Consider the following 12,800-nt stretch of genomic DNA (forward strand, 5'->3'; position numbering starts at 1 on the left):
AAAGCTGCTTCATTTTCATGAAACATTTTCATGTTTCATTTTCATGTTTCCCTAAGTTTATGGATAGTGGTACCTTTTTCCACATGTAACACTAAAATATAATAGAATTAATATTCTTTATAAAAACATTTTGGGAAGGAGGAGACACTTTAAAAGCTGATCAAATTCTGTAAATAATTTTTTAGAAATATTGTACCCTTTGGTTCCTTTTACTTTTTTTCCCTTTCCCTCTTCCTCTTGTTACTTTCTTCTTTACATGCTTCTTTGTGTTTCTAATATAATAGAGTATTACTCAAAAACATAGGAGTCATAGAATCTGGCACTCAGTATACAAGATGCAAATCGTAAATAAATTTAAGCTGATTTTGAAAATATGTTAAAAAAACTTACAATAACACTGATACACACAGAAAATTTCCATGCTAAGCATATTTTATGCTAAATCTTATAATTCAGTCAAGCTTTACCAGGAAAATAGAAACCATTTCAGGTTTTTATAATGGAGAACACTTAATGCAAGAAATTGGTTACACAGGTGGAAATGGAAAAGGCTGAGAAAGCAAACAAGAGACAGCAAGGCAGCCCAGAGCTGAGTGACACCAAGAAGTCCTTGCAACACGGTGGCTTAGGGGTCCAGAAGGAGGTAAACTCCCAGAGCCCAGTAGTCAAGAATGCTAGCAGAAGAGGGGACCACACAGAGGAGATTTAGCCAGTGGCCGATACACTGCCCAGAGAGGAGGTAGGGGAATATTCCAGCTTCTTCCTCCTTCCCACACTTTGAATTCCTCCAAGTGTGTCCCATTAGCTGAGTCTGTTGACATGGGAGCCTGGGAAATTCAGCCTGTAGGAGTCCGTCCCTCCATGATACAGAAAAGAATATGAAGAGTGGTGAGAGGCAAATAGTCCCAGCACTGGCTCAGCTTACACAGGCCATTTAGTATAACCAACACATGAGCACTTGCCTTGATTTTCTGTTATGACAGTAAGTCTAACCAAAGACTAAAAACAAAAGGAAAATCATGTTAAATTCAACTCACTCCCGAAGTCATATGATTGGTCTTAATATTCAGTTATGAGTATGTCAGCATACCCTTGCAATCAAGTAGATATAAATTATCAATTGCATTAATGGAAACAATTATTGGGAAAACTGTTTTAATCACATATGACAACACAACTAATTTTCTACCAGATATTAAATTTAATGTTCCATACCTGTTTTTTTAAAAAGCTAGGATCCAATACTGTCATAATAGCTACCACCTCAATAAATTTTAGTTTCTTTCTATAACAGATTATTACTTTCAATCACTGTGGCAATACAATATATTAAATAATGTTTTTCTTTAGTTCGAACTGGCTAAAAGTGCTTCACATGGAATCCTCAAGAACCACATGTAACCCACTGCAACAGACCATGCAATAGACCATGAGCTTGTAATAGACTGGAGCAAAATTACTCAAATATAGCAATTGAAAAAATCTGCTAAGAGCAGCAAACTGAAAACCATTTTATTTAAAAACATTCTAGATGTAGATATTTAACTTAGAAAAAAGGAAATGCCCTCTCTGAAAAATAGCAAGCAGTCATCTTGAACATAGCAATAAAAGATTAAGGTGGCCTTCATGCTGTGGCTGTTGCTTTCAAGAAAATTATTATGTAGTCTATGGGTAGAACTACAAACCATCACAGCAAAGAATGGTTATAATTATTATCCAGAGTGATCACAGCTTCGTTGCATTCATGAAAGTAAAGCACATGTATTTCCAAAAAAGATTCAACATGGCTTGAAATGCATGTACAGTATAATAAAATTGAACCATTAGTCCAGAGTAAAGATAAGTTAATAATAAAAGTATGAAAAAGAAAACTATTTCATAAAACTCTTGCTGAAGACAATAATACTTGAGCTTCCTAGGAGCTGAAACAAAGAAGAAAATGTTGGGTTTTGTAGCTCTCAATGTCAAATAAAAGGAAATGTATATAACGCAGATGGAAAGTACTATATAGGTTCAGTCTTTCCCAGGTAAAACAGTGACAGCATCACAATGAACTCTAATGAAAAAAGTTGGCCTGATCTCAATCAAAGTGCTAAAAGGCTCATCCAATAAATTCAAGGGATATTGATCTGATTTCTTACTTAAAGATTCAGTGATTCTTGTCTAAGCATTAATCATCATAATCTTATCAAATTCCCATTTTAATTCATTCCCTGTGGCTTTTGTTCAATTTCCGATTGTATGCGTAGATTTTTTTCCCAAAATTATATTATTGCTTCTAGGAGAACAAAATGATTATTTGGGGGTCTTCAGAAAGCTGTCATGACAACGCCTTTGGTAAAAAATCTGGCTGTACATGATTAGAAGCAACTTTATAATTCAAGAATTTTAAATGGATAACTTTGCATTGGAAAACAGAATTGGAATTCCCCATCATTTTGGTACCTAGTTTAATTTTGGTGGAATGAGCCTTTGTAAGACTAAACATGGAAACAGACCACTATTGCCATCTCCTGGCAAGTAAACCACATGACCACAGTTTAACTCCTTTTGAAGAGCCATATATTGTGGGAAGGCAAGAAGATTATCCCCATAAATAGGCAATAAAGTATCGAGTATTTATTGTAAGACCATCATTGGGTTTTTATTCTTTATTCCTATAAGACCTTTACAAAATCCATTAAAGTTGATAAATAGTAGCATTTGTTTTATGAGCTCTTTATGTTGAACAAAAATTCTGCTTGTTATGACTTTTTAAATTAAATGCATATGATGGATCTACCTGTGATTGAAACAAATATTAAAGCTGCTTCAAAAAGGAAACCGAGAAAATGTTTGCGATGCACTGGGGAAAAGGAGCCAGGATTGTACCACTGCATGCAGCCAAGAAAGTGACAGGTAGCTTTCTACCATATAATAAAGCTGATGGAATGGATAACAGCTCTGACAGCATTAATCCATCTTTCTGCTGTGGGGGCTTTCACAAGAGATGAATGATACTCCCCCCTCCAACTAGCCCTGTCATCTCGCTGTGTTTCTCTTTAATTTCTCTCCCTTGCTATTGTTCTCTTTTATAATCAGCTGTTGCTGTTGCTTTGAACCCCCCTCCCTCCTCACATCTGGACATCAAATCATCAGCTGCATCTGAGCCTGGTTCATATACTCCCTGCCTGAGATGCCAGCTGAGCCATTTATGAGCTCAATGGCACTGAAGTCTGCAAGCTGTACTCCAGGGTGCCGTCCTGTCCTATAGATTCCAAACTCATGCTGCCGCTGAGTGAAAAAGGAGAATGAGATATGGCTTCAAGTCATTACCCTACAGATCAGAATGTTACATTCCACATGATTCTGAGGGCTTGACACATTGTCTTCTAAAACTAATCATTTCTTCAAGGATAAACATGAGAACCAACTTTCCCAAGATGGGTACAAAGCACTGAGACAACTGACATTGTTTTTGTTTTGTTTTGTTTTGTTTTAAAAAAGCTCCTATCACGTCATTCTTTGAAAAATGAAAACAAATCCATTGTTGTTTTATCACATTTTATTATAAATGTTATGCAATGTAAATTCCATTCCCTACTTACCAGCTCAAGATCACTAAGCTTTTACACTATGATAAAAGAGGAACGGATGTTTGAGAAATCAGCTTGGATGTGAGTTCTGAAGCATGAAATCACTCCAGTTAAGTAGCTCGGTGGTCCTCTGTTAAAGTTTCACATGGCCTGCCTGTCAAGTCCCTAGCTAAGCTAATTTCCTGAAGAACTAAGCTGAGAGAACAAGAGGGGTTGATCTTCTATACCTATACTTGCATCATCTGATGAAGCCAGAGTACAGAGGGCTGATCACAGGGAACAACCTTTGAGAAGTGCTTCTATTCCAATTGACCACTAACTCAGGGAACCTTCTCTTTTAAAGTGAATCTCAGGTAAATCTACAAGAAAACCATCACAGATTAAAAAAAAAAAAAAGAATCTGGAAAGGAGCAAAGGAAGTTAATGTAAAGTTCAGAGTAAAAATAAGTCAAAAATCATAAAACGAGAAAATCCAGATAGGTATTTAAATAAACATAGTTGAAGTAACAATAGCATTAAAAGTTCACATATATGGCGCTACGTGCCAGAAATGGCTCTAGTCACTTTACATCATTCATGTACATAAAATTAATTCATTCAGTCCTCAGCATAATCCTCTTATCTCCAAGTAACAGGTAAGGAAACTGAGCACAGAGATTTGGAAACAAACAAGGTCAAGGACTTAGGAAGTGTGGACTGGAGTCCAACAGGGGTGGTCTAGCTCTTTTTTTTTTTTTTTAATATTTATTTTTGAGAGAGAGAGTGAGACAGCGTGAGCGGAAAAGGTCCAGAGAGAGGGAGACACAGAATCCACAGAATCCACAGAATCAGAAGCAAGCTCCAGGCTCTGAGCTGTCATCACAGAACCCGACGCAGGGCTCGAACCATGAACTGTGAGAACGTGACCTGAGCCGAAGTTGGATGCTAACCGACTGAGCCACCCAGGCGCCCCTAGGGTGGTCTAGCTCTTAACCACTGTGTTCTCCTACCGTTACTAAATTTATTTATATCTATGTCCATCTCTTAGCAACTGCAAAATTCTCTCTCCCCCTCCCTCCCTTTATCGTATGTTTAACTATTACAATAAATGGAGTATAAACTAATTTTCCCATTTTACAGAATGGTTATCAAAAACTGTCTAAAGTCAGGGAACTGCTAAGTGACACAGCTAGAATATAAAGCTGAATCCCACCTTCTTCCCTCCAAATCCCACTGTGTCCCAGGGTGTGATGGCTATGAAAATGCACTGCCCACCCTGCTGCTGCAGGGACATGGCTTTCTGACAGCCTCAGCTATCTGTCCTCTGGACGCACCACCACGTTTGCAGGATGGTCAGGTGCCCTGAAATAAGACTATTCTATTGTGAGACATGGGTTGAAAGCCCATGACCCTAGTTGCAATTTTCTTTTTTTTTTTTTATTTTTATTATTTTTGTTTTTGTTTTTTTTTTATTTTTTAGATGTAATTTATTGTCAAATTGAATTCCATACAACACCCAGTGCTCATCCCAACAGGTGCCCTCCTCAATGCCCATCACCCACTTTCCCCTCTCCCCCACCCCTCATTCGCCCTCAGTTTGTTCTCTGTATTTAAGAGTCTCTTATGGTTTGCCTCCCGCTCTCTCTATTTGTAACTATTTTCTCCCCTTCCCCTCCCCTCTGGTCTTCTGTTGAGTTTCTCAGGATCCACATATGAGTGAAATCATATGGTATCTGTCTTTCTCTGCCTGACTTATTTCACTTAGCATAACACTCTCCAGTTCCATCTACATTGCTACAAAAGGCCAGATTTCATTCTTTCTCATTGCCAAGTAGTATTCCATTGTATATATAAACCACATATTCTTTATCCATTCATCAGTTGATGGATTTTTAGGCTTTTTCCATAATTTGGCTATTGTTGAAAGTGCTACTATAAACATTGGGGTACATGTGCCCCTACGCATCAGCACTCCTGTATCCCTTGGGTAAATTCCTAGCAGTGCTATTGCTGGGTCATAGGGTAAATCTATTTTTAATTTTTTGAGGAACCTGCACACTGTTTTCCAGAGTGGCTGCACCAGTTTGCATTCCCACTAACAGTGCAAGAGGGTTCCCATTTCTCCACATCCTCGCCAGCATCTATAGTTTCCTGTTTTGCTCATTTTAGCCACTCTGACCGGCGTGAGATGGTATCTCAGTGTGGTTTTGATTTGTATTTCCCTGATGAGAAGTGATGTTGAGCATCATTTCATGTGTCTGCTGGCCATCTGGATGTCTTCTTTGGAAAAATGTCTATTCATGCCTTCTTCCCATTTCTTCACTGGATTATTTGTTTTTCGTGTGTGGAGTTTGGTGAGTTCTTTATAGATTTTGGATATTAGCTGTTTATCTGATATGTCATTGGCAACTATCTTTTCCCATTCCATCGGTTGCCTTTTAGTTTTGCTGATTGTTTCCTTTGCAGTGCAGAAGGTTTTTACCTTGACGAGGTCCCAATAGTTAATTTTTGCTTTTAATTCCCTTACTTTTGGAGATGTGTCAAGTAAGAAATTGCTACGGCTGAGGTCAGAGAGGTCTTTTCCTGCTTTCTCCTCTAGGGTTTTGATGGTTTTCCTGTCTCATTCAGGTCCTTTTTCCATTTTGAGTTTATTTTTGTGAACGGTGTAAGAAAGTGGTCTAGTTTCATGCTTCTGCATGTTGCTGTCCAGTTCTCCCAGCACCATTTGTTAAAGAGACTGCCTTTTTTTCCATTGGATATTCTTTCCTGCTTTGTCGAAGATTAGTTAGCCATACTTTTGTGGGTCCAATTCTGGAGTCTCTCTTCTATTCCATTGGCCTACGTGTCTGTTTTTGTGCCAATACCATGCTATCCTGATGATTACAGCTTTGTACTAGAGGCTAAAGTCTGGGATTGTGATGCCTCCCGCTTTGGTTTTCTTCTTCAATATTACTTTGGCTATTCAGAGTCTTTTGTGGTTCCATACAAATTTTAGGATTGTTCTAGCTTTGAGAAGAATGCTGGTGCAATTTTGATTGGGATTGCATAGAATGTGTAGATCGCTTTGGGTAGTACTGACATTTTAACAATATTTATTCTTCCAATCCGTAAGCATAGATGTTTTTCCATTTCTTTGTGTCTTCTTCAATTTCCTTCATAAGCTTTCTATAGTTTTCAGCATACAGATCTTGTACATCTTTGGTTAGATTTATTCCTAGGTATTTTATGCTTCTTGGTGCAATTGTGAATGGGATCAGTTTCTTTATTTGTCTTTCTGTTGCTTCATTGTTAGTGTATAAGAATGCAACTGATTTCTGTACATTGATTTTGTATCCTGCAACTTTGCTGAATTCATGTATCAGTTCTAGCAGACTTTTGGTGGAGTCTATCGGGTTTTCTATGTATAGTACCATGTCATCTGCAAAAAGTGAAAGATTAACTTCATCTCTGCCAATTTTGATGCCTTTGATTCCATTTTGTTGTCTGATTGCTGATGCTAGAACTTCCAACACTGTGTTAAACAACAGTGGTGAGAGTGGACATCCCTGTCGTGTTCCTGATCTCAGGGGGAAAGCTCTCAGTTTTTCCCCATTGAGGATGATATTAGCTGTGGGCTTTTCATAAATGGCTTTTATGATGTTTAAGTATTTTCCTTCTATCCCGACTTTCTTGAGGGTTTTTATTAAGAAAGGATGCTGAATTTTGTCAAATGCTTTTTCTGCATAGATTGACAGGATCATATGGTTCTTATCTTTTCTTTTATTAATGTGATGTATCACACTGATTGATTTGCAAATATTGAGCCAGCCCTGCAGCCCAGGAATGAATCCCACTTGATCATGGTGAATAATTCTTTTTATATGCTGTTAAATTCGATTTGCTAGTATCTTGTTGAGAATTTTTGCATCCGTATTCATCAGGGATATTGGCCTCTAGGTCTCTTTTTTTGCTGGGTCTCTGTTTTTTTAATTTTTAAAGTTTATTTGCCTATTTTGAGAAAGAGAGAGAGAGAGAATAGGTAGGGGAGGGGCAGACAGAGAGGGAGAGAGAGAATCCAAGGCAGGCTCCCCATTGTCAGTGCAGAGCCTGATGAGGGGCTCAAACTCCGAAACCATGAGGTCATGACCTGAGCCCAAATTAGATGCTTAACTGACTGAGCCACTCAGGCGCTCCCTGGTTGCAATTTTCATAGAATAGTCTTAGCACTTTCCTAGCCAGTATTCCTTCCGTTACAAGGGTCAGATCCACATTGTGGTCTGTTTCTGTCTTCCTACCCCCCTTTATCTTTCCTAAGCATTTTACCTAATAAATCTCTTGCATATCTAATCCCACCTTGAGCTCTGCGTCTTCCAATAATGCAAATTAACACACAGGCCAAAATCATATCTTTAGAAACTCATTTAACTAGATATACAAAAAATATATATCTATGTTTTTAGTTTATATGTAACTATTTTGTTATTTTACTTATATTGGATTCAATAAATCACAGGGAGAAAGTAAAAATGATAAAATGGAGCAAACACAAATAACAAAGCAACAGAAATAACTAAGCCCTGTCCTATTATACATCACTAGACCTAAAACATACATGACAGAGTTTCTCTGGGATAAAAATAAACAAGAGGCCATAATACAAGGGCTCACTACCATAACAACCGTCTCAAAATGGAATTGATCAGGAGTCTCCAGGAGAACTTTGTATATTCCTATCAATCTTTAAGTGATATCTTAGACTTAAAAGGCTACTAAAATCCTTTCTCAGATGAAAAAAAAAGTTCCCTGACTTTACACATCTCAGTATCCTGTAAGCTGGTTTAAATTGTAACTAGAAACATTTTTTCTCATGTATTCTCATATTTATTCTATGATTTATGATGACTCTGAGATCTTTAGTTGTTCCTATTTATATCTCTCAAAACCTGTTCTCTTTTTGATGATCTATTCTCCTAATAGCCAAAGATCTCATCTTGAATTTCCTTTCAGAATTACATGATCTTGTAACCCTAGTGGCAATTTCAGCTCCCAACAGCCAGATATTTAGCACATGGGGTAATGCCAAGGCTATAAATATGTGCTTTGTGAAGTGGTAACATTGAGCTGATGAGTCACACTGGGAGTCATGGAATGTAAGAGGCTCTTGTGAGGCTTCGACAGCCTTGATCATGACCAATATACAAAGTATTTAAAATCAATATGACATGTTTATTAATCAACACAATTATACGTGAGTAGGATTCAACTTTGACTAAACTGTCATTAAGTTGTGACTACATCATTATTCCAGTTAGGAACTGGGCCCCTGTGACAATGGAATGGAATGCTCTAATACATCTGCACTCTGTTTCAATGACCTAAATGGCAATAAATCATTGGCTAAGTAATTGCAAAACCAAATTACATAGTACTGAATAAAAATACATATACAAGGAAATAAACAAAATCTTATTTTGTTAAAAAAATTACCCTGTCTAATTCAGACTGCTAATGAATTCATCTCATACTTGTGTAATGATACTACAGATAATGGAAAACTAATACACAATGATAAAGCATGGAAATGGTAGGATATGACCTGGGATAAGGTAGGACTCTAAGGTAAAGCACAGTATAGTGTAGAGTAGTATTTCTAGACTGTCATACATCATAACAATATGTCCAGAGAGTCCCTTAGAGAGAACTTTGCTGTTTTATAAGTTTTTAGCCAACAAGATTCAAAACTCTTTGTCAGAATCAGCAAAGACAAAGAGATTTATCCAAGATAGAGGTCAATAAGCAGTTTTCTATGTGGCCATGTTTTTACAGTGTGGACGTCTTGTCCAAAACCTACAAAGTAGATGAGAATGTTTGCTTAATAGTTCAGCGAAAATTTAATTTATAATCAAATTTTCTACTAGAAAATCTGAAATTTAGTTCAAATACAACTTGCTTTTAAATTAGCAATGTAAAGAAGAAATATAAAAGACCTATTTACATGTAGTTTTTTAAAGTGAGGAGTTACTCAACCTGGATGCACAAATATACATGTGTATAAATGATAAAGTCACTACCTATCAAGTCTCAAGATTTCAATGGATAAAGAGTTACACACTCATTTGTACTCTTACTGCAACTCAATTAATTCAAAAGAACAAGTATTCACTGCTGACAAACTAACAAAACCTTTTCTGTAAACCTAAAGCTGCTCCAAAAAATTGTCTTTTTTTAACTGGTAAGCGGAAAAATAAGCCAATAAAAGGCAGAAACATAATGGAAGCCATCTATTTATCCATATCTTTGATAATGTAATTACCAATTTGTACAAAAACATTAAAAAATGCAACTGATTAATTAAAACTCCATCAACATTTTCTGAAAGACTGTAAAATATCCATAACACTGTACATAAGTATACATTTTTCTAGGAGAGTTCCTGTGCCTGGATTCTCATTTATCCTCAACAACAACCCTATGAGATACCCATTTTAGGAGCTGTGTATAACTGCAACATAACAGAGGTTCCCCCAGAGTTATTCAGATAGCATCTGGGGAAACAGGGATTCAAGTCCAGCTCTGTCTGAGTCAGAGTCTCACCTCTGAACTGCTGTGCTCTACCACTGTCCCAAACCACTAAATGCTTAAGTAAATCTCAAAGAGATTCCATCTATGTTGCTTCATTCCCTAAATGGAGTTAAATACGGCAGGGAAGACTTACCCTTCTAACAGTAAGGCTGTGTTGCAATGTGCAAGGCGACTTCTAAAGAGGATGCAGGAAAACTCCACGTGTTAACCTCGGTTGTCTAATGCTTAGAAACTTACATCATTCTAGGCGACTCAAATAGATAACTGAAAATTATTTCTAGTGTGTTCCACTGCTGATTAGAATCTGAACAGTGTGTAATTATCACGGTCATCCTCCCCCTCCACACATTTCCCACCCCTTTTCAAGAAAAGCTTTCTATTTTCTCTTTATAGCAATCTGAGCCTTTCTCTTTTTCCTAACATTCTTAAAAATAATGGACACTGATCTACTATATTTTTTAATTCCTTAGAATTTCTATAAGTATCCTTACTCTGAGCCTTATCTGAATGCATACAGCTTTTCAAACTACATATCAACTACATTGTCAACTTCTCTAGTTTGGCTTCTACCCTCTTGTCATGGACGAAGTTCCTCTGCATGATTACAGTTGAACTTTTTTAAAAAGACAGGGGTTTTACAAAAGCATAAAAAGCTCCACTGCTTCAGGTGTTTTCCCTTTGGGTCCCACCTACTGGTGACCTGTATGTTGTGTGTGTGTACAAGTTTTTAAATAAAATTCTGTGTCTTTATCATGCTGATATTATTTTTTTTCTATTGACTACTAAGAACTGCCATCTTAAAGTTATCCCCATCAGAGCTATCCTTGAATTTCTTTCTTATTTATGGAAACCAAAGTAAGGACATCTGCTTTATTGATATTTCTTATTTTGCATAGATATTCTTCTCCTAACAACCTCTTAGGTATGGTCCAGAAGTAATGTCAGTCACCAGGAGGAGCTTGGAGAGAGAAGAGTTCCTACAGAGAAAACCTTAAGGGTAGAATTTCAAGAGTTTATGGGCTAAATTTAAAAACATGTCATGCCTCCACTGTCCTTAATATTTCTGTAGGGCTTGTGGTTGTGGGTTTGTGTGATGACAATGCCAAAACTTCTTTTTTTTCCTCCACAATGTCATACTTCATTGTTATTTCCTATACAAGTAGTTCTCAAATAAGAGATGTGGAGGGTGAAGGTGTGTAAATGTATTATGTTTCTAATAATAACATTATCATTATTGAATCATCACCTGTAAATGTGCATCAATCTTTTTCAGATTACATACCATATGCTGAGATTGTGGGTTGTCATTTGTTTCTCCCACTGGGGTGGAATCTTTAGCAGACCAGTTGTGTGACTTTCTCTCTCCACCCCCACCGGTGTTTGCTTATTTGTTAATGTCCTTTTCTGGCTCAAAATACAATGTTTGCGTCAAGACTGGTGCTTACTGCACTTAGTTTTGGGGAAGGAAGTTCAAGCTTTGAATGAATTTCAACACTTTCAGTGGGTCCCTATTGACCAAAAAGAAAATCCAAACTCCTTACCATGACATGCAAAACCTCTGAGGCTCTCTATGGTTTTTAGCTTTATAGTCTCACTCACTTGGTCATTACACCAGGGCTATAGAACCACACACAAACAACTCAGCTGCTCAAGAATACTTATTAGTTCCTTTCACTTCACATCTATTGTTTATGCCAAAAATGCCTTCTTTGATCTTTCTACTTGATTAATACCTAATCCACTTGTCCTTCCCAACTTATATTATAAATTACCTCCCTTCTGAGGGTTCCCTGACACATTCCCAAAGTAATATTTGCTACCGATTTTGCGATGCTATGCATTTTGAATTTATTATCACATTTAGCTTTTATCACATTATATTGTTACTGCTTGTACATTTCTCTCTCTTTCCCCTCACTTGCACATGCTCTTTTCCAAACACATATCCTTGGCTGTAGTGCCACCAAGGTAAATATTGTCTTGTACTCTGTTCTGCTATCTCTTTGCTTTGCACAAAATGGTTTGAAAGAAAGAAAGAAAGAAAGAAAGAAAGAAAGAAAGAAAGAAAGAAAGAAAGAAAGAGAAAAAAAAACGCTGTTGAATAAAACTATAGAACAATTATTTTCAAGTTGGAACTTACTCTGCCCCGTACAACTGTATATAATTTGGGGAAATCACCTCTCTGAACTTCAGTTTCCTCACCTGTAAAAAGAGAAAAGCACTTTATTTCATATGATTGCTGTGAATATCTAATTAAGTGTTTTGTATGGAACACATGGAGTCCTTTAAAATTTATGTGAACTCTTCATATTACTAGGATAGAGCCTAATAAAAAGATGCTGTATTTTATGTCGTTTTTCAAATACTAGAGTCAATGAAAATAAAGGAGTCAGGTTAGTCTTAATAACTAAGTTATATAGGACAATCAAATTTTCTCCCAATAGACTTTTTACTTTAGAAAGAGCAGCAAAAAGAAAAATTCTTAAATATATTTAAAAAGTCAAATTATTTCAATACACAATTGTATTTTTTCCCAAATACTGCAATGAAAAACATACTAAGTGTTATGGTTATACTTTATCAGAAGAATTTGTTTATTCTCATCAACTTTAAAATCTGACTACATTAATTTCATTAGCATTTTATTTTTGCTTGGTTCACTTAATGTTATTCAAACACTCTATC

The 12,800-nt window shown here is 36.6% G+C and overlaps 1 long non-coding RNA gene across 3 annotated transcripts in view; it reads right to left on the reverse strand.

The window, feature by feature from the left end:
- LOC147577305 (uncharacterized) overlaps nucleotides 1–12,800 on the reverse strand; it is a 740,585-nt gene that overhangs the window by 430,918 nt on the left and 296,867 nt on the right. For all 3 annotated transcript variants that reach the window (XR_015240129.1, XR_015240130.1, XR_015240131.1), the window contains exon 4: nucleotides 12,256–12,317. This is a non-coding gene — a long non-coding RNA (uncharacterized LOC147577305). The remainder of the gene's footprint in view (nucleotides 1–12,255; nucleotides 12,318–12,800) is intronic.

Source organism: Puma concolor, chromosome C2, assembly GCF_028749965.1.
Source record: "Puma concolor isolate L17-30 chromosome C2, mPumCon1.1.hap2, whole genome shotgun sequence".
Classification (NCBI taxonomy): domain Eukaryota; kingdom Metazoa; phylum Chordata; class Mammalia; order Carnivora; family Felidae; genus Puma; species Puma concolor.